At 39.5% G+C, this 13345-nt stretch overlaps 2 protein-coding genes and 1 long non-coding RNA gene across 3 annotated transcripts in view; 2 read left to right on the forward strand and 1 right to left on the reverse strand.

The window, feature by feature from the left end:
• Positions 1–471, reverse strand: part of LOC129241319 (uncharacterized) — a 69020-nt gene extending 68549 nt beyond the window's left edge. The window contains exon 1 of the mRNA XM_054877580.1: positions 327–471. The gene's annotated coding sequence lies outside the window, so the exon portion shown is untranslated. The remainder of the gene's footprint in view (positions 1–326) is intronic.
• Positions 472–2305: 1834 nt separating this feature from the next.
• LOC129241334 (uncharacterized) lies at positions 2306–5070 on the forward strand. Its single transcript, XR_008582132.1, has 3 exons — positions 2306–2433; positions 2539–3312; positions 4958–5070. It is a non-coding gene; the product is annotated as an uncharacterized LOC129241334 (long non-coding RNA).
• Positions 5071–5159: 89 nt separating this feature from the next.
• The window catches only part of LOC129241342 (probable cyclin-dependent serine/threonine-protein kinase DDB_G0292550), an 84817-nt gene continuing 76631 nt past the window's right edge, over positions 5160–13345 (forward strand). The window contains exon 1 of the transcript XR_008582134.1: positions 5160–5237. The gene's annotated coding sequence lies outside the window, so the exon portion shown is untranslated. The remainder of the gene's footprint in view (positions 5238–13345) is intronic.

Raw genomic sequence — 13345 nt, forward strand, 5'->3', positions numbered from 1 at the left:
GTCAAACGGAAAGCAAAAACAATTAATTATGAACGAATTTGCGACGAGTTGTTGAAAAGAGGGTTGGTCAAAAAGAGTTCGCATTAAACTGAGAGAAGTAAGAGAGGGTTGGAGAGATTTACAAAAAATAAAACGAAACACTATTGGTACTACGAAAATGAGAGAAAGTTGGAGAGACTTACATATAAAATAGAAAATAAATTGAAACACTTTTTATACTACGAAACATACACACAAATAAGCGTATATTTATTTGAAACTAATGGCTTTAGGCTATAGGAATTTAATAGAAGAATGTATAAAGAAGTAGAAGTAAAATTACTTACTCGTTCTGGAATCTCCTCCTAAGCTTTGATTATGCAATGATGTTTCCACGTTGTTTGTTATTGATTCAAAAGTTCGCTGTTGTTTTTTTAATGTTTTTGTTAAATATTTGTATTGAGTTCACAACTTTTGTAAAGGTACATAACTATTTAGAACACCAAAATCTATGTTAAACATAAAAATAAATACATGAAAACAAAAATACATATTTTTTCCGTCACGTGACTCCCGTCACAGATTTCCTATGCATAAGGATACACGGCATAAATGTTACTGAATTACAATAAACTACAATATTTTTGTTACGTTTTAATTAAAGCATATTAACTTTAAGCTTTAATTTACTTTTTACTGTACACATGTTTTTAATATTTAAAACAGAAGGGATATTAATTTGATTTCATTTTATTCACTGCCAACTTAAAAACCGCTGTAATCAGCGCACTGTTCAAATACACGAGAGGTACTGTGCTTTGAGCTGTCTATCGCATTTCGCATTGCTGCCCTTCATTTACGTATCCACCTGCGACCAACAAACCGAGCACCCACTTCGAAAATTAACCAGAAGTACATTTCGGGAATTGAGAGTGGCGTAAGGCTGCTTGTCCGCTGTAAGCATTTCTTTGCAGCATACAGCAGTGTACAAATTTACTTTATAGTTCATTTTTTTTATTTCACTCCTTTTCGTAATGTATTTAACCGGTAAATTAAGCGCACAACACCGAGTATTAACAAATAAACCAATGAGCGCCCAATACCTATGTAGCCAGCTTTTATTTTGAAACGATTACTCAAGCATTTTTCAATTGGGAAAATAAACACACCGACATGTGTGCCATATTCACAAATATTTTTTCATGTAATCAACACTAACAATCTTTGTACACTAAAGATTTGTGTGCTATGATGCTGAGAAATTAAAAAATATAATATACCTTTCAAAACTCATTTCCTGCTGCAACGAATATTGAATAATAGTAAGTTTCCACCGCAGCCGCTAGCGTGTTCTCTGCCGCTATCGTGTTCTTAGCGCAAACACGAAACAAAACTCCTGTCAAATCCCATACAAAATTAAAACACAACTCCATACCTAAACTCACTTTCAAAGCGTGTTTTGTGGGTTTGCGTCTAATTTAAAGCGTGTTTTGTTGGGTTTGCGTCTAATTTAATTATTAAGTGGTGGCAATGTTGCTCATTTTCCTCATTTATTATTGCATTCTTATCGAAACATGGCAACCATTCGGAATTCACAGAGAGGTCGTTGGTTCGAATCTCGGTGAAAGCAAAATTAATAAAAACATTTTTCTAATAGCGGTCGCCCCTCGGCAGGCAATGGCAAACCTCCGAGTGTATTTCTGCCATGAAAAAAATCTGCTCATAAACATATCATAAAACAAAATGAAATAAATGTATAAAAAAAAAAAAATTTTTTTGTGATTCGAACCAAGGATTTCGGATCGGAAGCCCACATTGCTAGCCGCTGGGCTATCGCGCTGTGCTGTCGCCGCAAAATAATGTATCATAAATCTGCTTACCATACCAAAGACCATACACTTTGCAAACACATTTCGGTGGAAACAGTTGACAGTTCTCCTAAACACAACTCCTGCAAACACGGTGTTTACTTTTGGTGGAAACGCCGTATAAGGAAGAGAGCGCACAATTCGCTGTCAACTTGCAATAGTTTTGCAACGTACTGTAGCAGGTTCGCAACTTGGATAATTCTATATTACCACTATGTACATATGGTATTATTAGTTATAAGTTTTTATGTGTCTTAAACGCACATTTACTTTTAAATACGCAATTGTAAGGCTTCAAATGCCTGCAGACTTATTTACGCGTATATAAAAGCATTTAATGTAAAAGCTTGTTTCTCTCATTTATACACAGCAACAGTTTTCAAACTACGATTGATATGGCAGTACCTTACAAATTGGAACGTTTTCGGCACCACAGCCAACTTCAACTTGCACAACTGCAAAAGAAAAGAGACAAATAAATTTTGAAAAAGCGCTTTCGTTTTGATTGGTGTCAATCAAAAGTTTTAAATTCCATTCAAACCGTTCATTTGCGTCGCCAAAGTGCATTTAAAAGTGAAAACATAGTGTGGGTATTTTTCAATAATGTAGCGTGCTTTACTATGAGGCAGTTCGCCTTGGGCCACTTTCGTATTTAGTATTTCGCTTAGAATTTCTCTTGTTTCTTTTGCAGGTGCGAACAAATTGCAACAACAAGGTAGGCGCTTTTTGTTCCAACCCCGGCTGCTTGTAAATGCATTGTGCATTGTGCATTCCTACAAAGTTGGCGATAACAACAGCAAAACAATTTGACGCGTTCTTTTCACAAGCGATTCGTTGGGCCATTTATAACAGTCAACCCCCAAGTTTGCATTGGGGCGAGTGCAACAGCAATAAGTTTCTTTGTTGTGATAAGGCAATTATTGGCAATTTAAATTTATTTAACAATAAGGTAACATTGGCCCACAAATTGCCCACTTTTACAGAATTCATAGCAAAAGAGTGATGCTTATCATTAACATTGGCTCTCGCCTTCTAACCAATGCATTTTTGGCGAGTGTATAAGTGGAAATATATTTGTTTCGGTTTTGAATCAGTTGACGTTTGCATGTAGACGCGAACGAGGAGATAAAGTGTATAGAAATCAAAGTTTGCTTGCACAAAAGCAAAAGGAAAAAAAAGTTGAAAAGAAGAGAAAAAGAATTGAAATCAAAATAAAACTTTCGCGCCGCATAAATCGGACGCAATAGATCAGTGACTGTTTAAGTTCATACAAATTGCAGTTGGAGTTGAAGTGTGAGAAAAGTGGAAGAACGCAGAGTCGATGTATATGCGACTACAGCGAACAGCAATTAGAACCTGGAAGCGCCTTACAAATCTGGTGAATACGCTTTGGGACAGATTATATATACCAGCTTCGCCCTTTTTAGCACTTACATACCCATCTTCGCCTATAAACCTACCTGAGGTAAGTGGAATTAATGAAAGGGTGTTTTTTTTTAATATTGTTTAGAAGCGGCGCAAACCTAGCTGCACCTCCCCATTAATGGCAATGTGAACGGGTAGCACGTTGGCACTTAGGTCATGGTCGGCTGATTGTGAATTGCAAATTGGCGCTTTTCTGTAACCAAGGTTCCACCGCCTAGATAACGTAGTCAAGTGGTTAAGTTGCGAAATAGTGTGTAAAAGTTGGTGAGCATATTTACATTTCAAGGAGCGGGCCGTGTAGATTTTAACATGCCTCGGAGGAAGCGTGTGTACATGAGTGAATATGGAAGCTAGTGAAAAATAGTGCTCGGTTCATAGATAAAATGTTTAAGTGGAATCATAACTTGTTTAAATTTTATTAGCTCCATTTCATCTAATTACATTCTTTAAATTGGCAATATTCAAGTCGTGGTGAATAAGCAGTCATAGCGCCCTCTGGCGTCTATTTTCGCAGTGCGCTCGCAGATTGTCAAACACGCGATGGCTTGACGTCAGATATTGACATTTGTCAGGTACTAAAAAATCTCGAATCTGTATGGATTGTGTGTTTGGATTTTTACCATTTGGAGAACACGAGACTTGACAATTTTGTGTAAAGTTTAATAACTTAGTTGCAAAAACTATAGAGCAGTGAATTCCTAAGTAGCTATTCTTCAGCAAAAGTGTAATTGTATAGAACAAACAAAAACTATAAACTTAACTATTTCGCCGTAAAGTTGCCTAAAAGCAGCAGCATTTGACGCCGTGCAGACAGACACTCGTTATACAAAAGAAAAGGGCATACAAAAATCAATCTCTCAAGCGCTGTTTGTTAAAACGAGTTTTAACTTTTGGTGTGATTATAAAAACGTAAAAAAAAAAATCTGCCAAGTGAACCAAACGAAAGAAACCGAAAGCGAAGAGGTAATAGCACGAGCAAGAAAAAAAAATGCAAACAAAAAAGGTATATTGATAGGTAGTTAGTAATCTTTGCCACTGCAGACGTGCCAGCCACTTTTGTTGTTTTTATTAGAAGTGAACTACTACGCTGCAGAATTAACGCTATTAAAGTTCGAAGAAGATCAATAATATTTGTAAAACTTCCTCATATTGCAAGGTGAATCCCGACTGAATAGTTTATGTTTTTCTCTCTCAACACACACACGTATATACATGGTTTATGTGAACGTTATCTGGTTGGTGTTGAGCCACACGCTTTTGCATAAAACAATTCTTTAAATAATAATAAAAAAAAAACATAATTACAAATTGTGAACTTTGTTTACGCACCACTTTTTATCAACCTTCACCAACTCCCCGCCACAATTATTATATTAAGCTAAATTTATACGTAAATTCGTTCATGCATATTATTGTGCACGTCGCAAGGCGCATTCATTGAAGATAGTGGCACTAGACCAACAACAATAACGCGTTATAAAGCCACAGCTGCTAGACAACGTCAAATTGAAATTGTATGAACAACTAAAGTGAATATTTGTACTTATTTTCGTTTATGCAGCTTGAGAATTGATACCTTCCAATAAATCTATTGATTTCTATTTTATTTGTTTTCACTTTCTTGCTGGTGGTGTTTTAAGTTTTTCATTAACATATAATATTTTAACGTCTCTGGGTTTTTGTAGATGCCCAGGACACGTAGACGTCATCATTCCCACGATCGTTCATCCGGTGGTCATAGAGAGAAGCGTAGGCGTGTCGATTCGGAAGAGACATCGCCTGTGCAAGCTGACGCTTCGTCGCCGTAAGTAGCCCATAACAATTTTTCTATAATTTGTCGTAATTTTTTAATAATTTCATTATATGGAATTTCGTTTGCAGACTACGCACAAGATACACACGTTCGGATGCCAAAAAAAGACACCATGAGTCGGATGTTAGTTCACGCGTTTCAAAGGACTCATCGTAAGTTGTATTGAAATATTATAGCAAAATTAAGCTATACACAAATATTCTGGTAGACTAATGACACTATTATTTGAACCTTGCGCAATTGAAGTAAATTAATGCAGGGAATCCTTTAGCAAGTTACAAAGTTCAGGTGTTTTCGTACAATAGTAAGTGCCCAGCTTTATTTATTTCTCTATTTAACAAAATAGAGCAATGCCGGCAGTGCACTTTAAAAATCATCTAAGATAATTGCAAATTCATAATGACTCAATATTCTTCTTCTTCTTGATTGGCTCGATAAAAAACGCGTCAGTCATTTCTTTCTGCTGGCCCCGCATCGAATACTTTCAGTGCCCGAGCGTTTGCTTCCATTCGGACGACATGATGTGTTGTTGTTATAGCAGTAATACAAGCCCTGTCAGTGTAGTGTATATCACCGATCGTCTTCGTCTAATTCGTGAGGCTGCGTTCAGCGGGACAGGGGTGTTAGATGGTGGGTTTTGAGGGGCATGTGAAAAGGTGGTTAGTGTCGTGCGGTGTGCCTTCACATGCCGGACATAAGTTTGGTATGTCGGGGTCAATTCTGATTACGGCATTCAGTGGATGGGAGCTTAAGAAGGTGGTGACGGTCTCCCGATGAATGTTGTTTAATGACTGTCAGAGAGTGTGACCCAGTAGGTTTCTGTCAGTTTTGTCCTGGATCTCGTCGGCGTAGTTTAAAAGGTGCCTCCTAACATGCCTAGGAGGCGTCTTTGGCTCAAGCAGGTGTCTGCAAGGGTGAAACCTGCGGTAGCACTCTAGCAGGAACTGCTTGCTGAGCAGTTTGTTGTGCTCCAACGAGTCACCGAAGCCGCTTGATCTTTATTCGCTTCGTCTAAGTTGTCGCGTCATCACTCAATCACTAAAAAAATATTCGTTAATATGAATATTATCAATAAAACATAAATCGGGTATTTTTTTAGCTGCATAAAAACTATCGATATCAATAAGTAAGATTTTACAGCAGAGAGTGGCAAACTGTGTTGACATTTCTGTTCAGTAAGGGTTGACAAGTCCTTATGAATCGTTTAAAGCCAGAACACCGTTTTAAAGTTTACTTTGAAAAAATAAATCTGTTCGTCAAGTTCATAGAGCGAAGTGTTGAAGATGACATCGAAATGTCTATTCGTCGTCGTTCTCAACTTATTGGCCTTTGTGCCGTGCAAAATTTTGCGTAAGGATCTTGGCTTACCTGTCTAATCAGCCCTTACTGATCTGCAAACTGGGACTGTAGCCCAAAAATCCGGAGATGGGTGTACATCATGATAAAAATACCAATGGTGACATATGGAGCGACCGTTTGGGCATAGAGGGCTACTCTCTCGACGATGCGGGCAGCGCTAACTAAGTTTCAGCGCTTAGCATGCGTGGCACCTCACCGAGAGGCGGACCTGCCCTACAACTGCGACGGAGGTAAAGCTTGAGCTGACACCGCTTCATATAGTTATTCAGCAATCAGCCAAGCGTACGCTGCTGAATATTAAGAGGGAAGGCTTCGGAAGAGGAAAAGTGATGTTACCTAAACAAATGGAATCGCTGCGGCTGAAGCTCCCTCTTACCCTGCTACTCAGAGATGGTATCGCTAAAGTCATCAAATTCGAAAAAAAAGTTCAGAATTGTACTGGACGATAATTTAAACTGGAATAGACCTGCATTTGAAAGGAAACTCCAATAGTGTACCTTGCGCAGATGGCGCGAAGACCCCCAGAATGCATAAGCGTTGGAATATACGGTCCCAAAATCAAGCGTTCTGTGCCGATGGGTAGCTTTCCAAGCAGAGATGTATGCCATCTGTATATGTGCAGAGATAAACTTGGACAGAAATTGCCGAAATGAGCGAACTGCCAATCTCAGCGAAAGTCAGCCGGCACTTACGGCTCTATAATCCTGTGACATTAAGTCCTCACTGGTGCTTGAGTATATCGAGAAACTGAATCTACTAGGAATGCACAATCGCATCCGGCTAATTTGGGTCCCAGGACACAATGGCTTAACTGGGAACGAAATAGCGGACGCATTGTTGAGAGAGGCTGTGGCCTTGCTATTAATAGCATCCGAGCCCTTGCTTCCCATATGACAGCATACCAAGAACGAGAAGTTTAAAAGTGAAGAGCTAGGGCTAAGAGAGGTTTGCTGGCACCAAACTATTGGGCTACCCCGGGCGAAATCTTTATTAGGAGAGTGCAACATAAAGAGGTTTACAAGACTTATAACCCTCCCCAAGGATAAATTAAGAATGCTCACGGCCATTCTCACAGGCCGCTGCAGACTGCGTAGTCGTCTGCCCATGATCTGGATTTGGACTGCGGACTCTTGTCGCTTCTGCGCCCAATCCCAGGAGACTACAATGGGCCTTCTCCTCGAATGCAGCGCTATAGAGCAGTGAAGGTTAAGACATTTCGGCAAATTGCAGCCAGAAGAAAGGCACTTACGCTCAATCCAACACAGCTCTATCCTGTATTTAATAAGGTAACTGGTTCTGGATGAGGTACGGTGATGAGTAGAGTGCACAAAAGACCGTGAGGTCGAAGGGCATACTACGAATCTAATCTAATCTTATTTAAAAGGTTTATTATTGGTATAATATGAATATAACAGTTTTTGTATAATTCGAATAGCTTAACAAATTAGCCACCATTAAAAGTATTCCTGGACAGGACACAAGCAATCGGTTCTACGGTTTAAGATAGGCGCTGCCACTCCTGCTACTTTTCAAATCCTGTTACTTACTTCTTTAGTGAAGCATTTTAAAGCTGCAAAAGTACAGAGTGACGTATCATAAAGACGTATCGCGTCCAACCACTGCTCGACTTCGCAATATTTAAAGGAAAATATATGTTTCAGTTATACGCCAACATCATTTGCCACATTTTACCTCAGAGCGTTGCCTACCTTTAGGCGCTTTTCAATTTTTTAATTGCTTATTTTAATATCATCTCTACTAATTAAATAACTTGCCCACGTCGGTATAAATAATCGTGTGCGCTCAAAGCATTTCATTCTGATACTGTTACATTTCTGTAAACAAAAAATTACTTGTTTCCCCACCATCAAACTGTTTCGATCACACAGCATAAAAAAACTGCCGTTCGAAGTCGTTAACCGCAATTTGCAAGCAAATAAAAAAGAGAAATTTGTATCGATTGCAGCGAAATGCGGGATGACAGCTTGATATATGTATGCTCGTACACTTCCTTGTATCCAAATCTGTGCTGGAAGTTGGTACAGTGTAAATCGCGTGGGTGGACATATTTCGAAATAATTTCTGCAGACGCATATGGATTGCACAATCCTATTTTTGTTTTGTTTGTTTTTTTGTTTTGAGTGATTCAACAGTAACAACCAGTGCTGCCATTTTGAGTTTTTCTTACCGTAGAATGAATATTCGCAGGATATCTAGAAATAAAAATACATGCAACTGTGCGATTTTATCTTTAATTACGAAAGTCTTTATAAACAAAATTTTATTTTTATGTTTGAAAAACGTTGATTAGCCCCACTCACGAAACACCTGTTGATAGAAAAAGTTGTCTAATGGCGGTCGCTCCTTGGCAGAAAACAAAATCTCCAAATGTATTTCTGCCATGAAAAAAGCTCCTCATAAAACCATCTGACATTCGTAGGTGGCGCCCAATGGGAATTTTTCGACAAATTTTCCTCATAAATCCTATAGAAGGCAATTATTGAACGATTTTTATAATTTTTCCTTAAGGAGTTAGGGGTAGTCAGAGGCCCGAAATATGATGATTTTCAATAATTTTTTTTTTGCCAGTCAATTGGTTTATTTTACAAAAATAAAAACAACATTAATACAACAATTTCGGCTTGACTTTAGCAAAATTTGGGGGAAAAATAATAATAATTGTAGTTGTTGTTGTTGTAGCAGCATTAACATTCCCCATACTTACATACGGGGAATGCTGCTGGAGTGACAGTTCTTGACCGGATATAAATCCGGGTCATTTCGGTAACGTAGAACCGACTGTCGGTTACAACATCGAGATGCATACCACAAATAAGAGGATTACCTCAGCCAAACTCCGGAAAAGAGTGTAAGCGCCAATTAAATATACAGGGTGCGTACGGTATTTGAGGACAATTTGAGAGTAAAAGTAATTAGCTTTTATTTTGAACAAAATTTATTGAAACTTCACAAATTTCTGACACAACATTAACTTATTGTAAATCTTTAAAATCATTCAATAAAATTTCCATTAGCTGCAATAAACTCCTCGATCCGAGTACGGAAACGTTTACATGCCCGAAACAAATGTGCCTTATTCATATTGGCCATAACGGTATTAATTGCAGTCTTCAGAGAAGAAATGGTATTCTGAGGTTGTGGCTTATTGGTTTCACGCTCAACTACGACCCATACGTAGTAATCTACTAGATTAGGGTCTGAAAGTTAGGCGGTCAGAAATTCAGTGTTACTTGGTCATGAAAATTTTCAGCCATCCAAACTTGTGTCGCCATGGATGGCTGAGTGAAAGTGCAGAGTCTTGCTGAAAGATTTAGGAGCTGTCACCGAATAATTTTTTGAACCAGCTGGAGTCGTGCATTATAACAAAGTAATTTTTAGCGATAATCTTCATTTCGGTGATCTGTTCCACCGGTCTTGCCAGTGGGCGATCGAACTACGCCTTTCTTCTTATGCAATATTTTTACGACTTGCTATACCGTCGGCTTCGGATAACCTTAAATACACTCTCTACATTTCTTTCGCCAAAATGTCTACGGGAACTAGATCGGCTATAACGAAGAAGCATCGTCCGAATTTTTACGGAAGCCGCAGATCAGCCACAGATCGGTGCGGCATATAAGAGAACCGAGCTGACTACCCTGCTATATTGTATTCTCTTGGTGTGGCCAGGTCCGCTATTGTTTGGCATTATTTGCGACAGACAGGACTGCACACGCGAAGACTTCTTCCCAGCGTATTCCACGTGCGTTTTGAAGTTTAAACGTCTGTCAACCATTACTTCTAGGTATTTAATAGCGGGTTTTGAATTAATAGCTATAGTCCCAACATTTAATTTTATAGTTTCTGCTATCTTTTTGCTGCATATTAGGACTACATCGGTCTTATGCTCAGCTAATTCCAACTTCATAGACTTTGGCCAAGCCTTGACCCTGCTTACTGATTCGCTGGCGATCCTCTCAATTGCGTCGATTTGCTTTGCCACCATTACCACCACCGCGATGTCATTCGCGAATCCAATGACTTTAGTTCTCTGGATGTCAGTCACCAGATCGCCGTCGTTGTTCTTACAAGAAAACGCCCCGGTCTTGAAACCTTCTGTAAGCCGCCGAACTTTCTGGTAGAATTTTCGGGCGTTGTTTCTATTGGTCAGCATCTCAAGCTCCTCGCACTCACGTATTTCGGCCTCTCGTTTCTTCTGTCGGATAATACGTCTCTCTTCCTTTCTTAGCTCTCGGTAGCGATCTCACATGGCTCGCGTTGCGCCCGATCGCAGCGTGGCTGTATAGGCAGCGTGGCTCACTCCCGAACGGGTGTTCAGAAGCTACCCAGAGGATACGTGGGCTAATCCCGAACGTTGTAAGCTCCTTGAACCATATGCAGAAGAATCGTCCTGGCCACTCCCAAGTGAATGGCGATCAGTAACTTTCCCCATTTGCGTGGACTTCTACATATGGAACCATCCTCCCAATAATAGTAGGGGACCCTATTATTGCGATGGTTTGTAGTATACGTTGCCAGCTAGCTGGGTTAAAAGCGTTCCTAACGTCCAGAGTTACAACAGCGCAGTACCCTTTTTTTCCGCCGCGTCATCTCTTGACTTCAGTGGCTTCTCTTGGTAAATCTACCACGCAGATCTGTCTCTCCAGATCTCCCTTTCCTCCTAATAAATTTTGATTCCTCTTCCAAATATTGTATTTTATTCTTTATTATTTTTCCAAACTCCCATAGCTTTAAAGTCTTTATATGTCGCAATTGTTTCATATGCTTTTTTCTACAAAATGCAGAGAACAAGTTTATATATGATTCCAGTGCACACTTTTCCTTAAACGAGTGATGCATTTCTGCAATTGCCATTTTTGGGCACTCATTTACAAGTGACCAAACGGCATTTTGTGTAAACATATGCAAATTGTCAGTGGAACATGACGGCTGCACGCCGACTGTATTCCAGCGAATTTATTGTTTTGTCAATTATTGCCGCCGTGCTTACTCGTATTGTTGTTCGTAGTTTGTTTGTGTTTTAAAGTTTGGGATTTAATTTTTATTTATTTTTTATTTATTTTTTTTTATATTTTTTTAATATTTTTTTTTTACTTATTTTATTGTACTCATGGCTTTTCTTTACCGCAGCGTACAACATTAAATTCAGCAATCGATTGTTGTATTGCAGTCGTGCGCGGCTGTCACTTTGTATGGCATCACAACATAAATAACTAACTGTTCTCTTTGTTTATAATTTAAAAAGGTGACCGTTGTCGTATCCTCAAGCGTTCGTATCTTGATTGCGGTGGTTTTAATTTTATTGCGCTCGAAAGTCACTGCAAGTGTTTATTCATTTACAGTACTATTTTTTACATTATTTGCATTGCGAAGCTTATAAGGAAATATAATTAATGTCCACTTTCCGCTTGAGTAGCGCGCAATTAATTTATAAATCCTGGCTGTGCTTTAGTTTCTGCTGAAATTAATCACAGCTCAAAGCGCACCCACGCGCTCCAGCCACACGAATGAGTAAAAGTCGAACTGTGATTAAGATCGCAGAAAACAAAGAGAATAAAGGATTTCTTTTATTATTCTTATTTTGATTATTTATTGGTTTGATGCGTATTGCGTGCGTTGGATGTGCGGAGAAATGTGCGCAGTGGCCAACTTTACAAATATATGCAAGTGTGAACAAATGCTGCTCTGGTGAACTTCCGGCAGCTGCAAAGTGGTTTTCTAGTTGTTATTGTTGTTGTAGCAGCTTACTAAACCCTGTCAGTGCAGTGTAGATTACCGGGCGTCTTCGTCTAGCTCATCTAACGGTAGGCTCAAGAAACTTGCTGTTTCGACAGGTTGGTTTCAGCGATAGAGGGTTGTAAGATGAGTGGGTTTGATGCGGCATGTGAAAAGGTGGTTAGTATCGTTTTCTAGTCGTACACACTAATGTCAATAAAGGGTGACTAATTTAGAGGCATCATATTTTAAATAGAAATAATACAACGAAAAATCAAAATGTTTGGGCAATCTTTAAAATTTTTTTGTGGCCATTACTTCCTTACTTATGTGGCGCTGCAACCGTGTGTCGGTTTTGGCCGAATCTAAAATGCCGCGCCAGGTGTTTCTGTTCTGTGCTCGTTGAAGACAGTTGGAAATCTCGAGTGAAGGCAGGTCCTGCAGCACTTGGTCTTTCCAACGGAGATGTGGTCTTTCTCTTCCACGCCTTCCTTTTTGGGGTACCGTGTCGAAAATTCGCCTTGCTGGAGTGTCTTCTTTCATACGGGTTGTTGTTGTTGTTGTTGTAGCAGCATAATTATTCCCCATACATATATGGGGAATGCTGCTGAAGTGACAGTCCTTGCCCGGATATAAATCCGGATCGTTCCGGTAACGTAGAACCGACTGTCGTGGGAACGCTTTCATACGGGTGACATGGCCAAGCCAGCGTAGCCGCTGTATTTTTACACGCTTAACTATATCCATGTCCCTAGATAGCTCATACAACTCGCTGTTCCACCGTACGCGCTACTCTTCACTAAAGCGGAGAGGCCAAAGATCTTACGTAGAATTTATCTCTCTAAGGCTCGCCAAACTTTTTCATCCGCTATTGACAACGTCCATGCTTCTGCGCCATATATTAGGACGAGAATGATGAGCGTGTTTTCAGAATGCCAGTTTAGTCCTTCGAGAGAGAGCTCTACTTCTCAGTTGCCTACTGAACCCAAACGAACACCTGTTGGCAAGAGTTATTCTCCGTTTGATCTCCAAGCTGACGTCATCTCTGTTATTAATACTGGTCCCAAGGTAGATAAAGTCCTTCACAACTTCGAATTGTTGGTTGTCAACACTGGCATATTGTCCAATACGCGTAGACTCGCTGTGTATTGACTGCAGGTACTTT

This window comes from Anastrepha obliqua, chromosome 1 (assembly GCF_027943255.1).
Source record: "Anastrepha obliqua isolate idAnaObli1 chromosome 1, idAnaObli1_1.0, whole genome shotgun sequence".
Lineage (NCBI taxonomy): Eukaryota > Metazoa > Arthropoda > Insecta > Diptera > Tephritidae > Anastrepha > Anastrepha obliqua.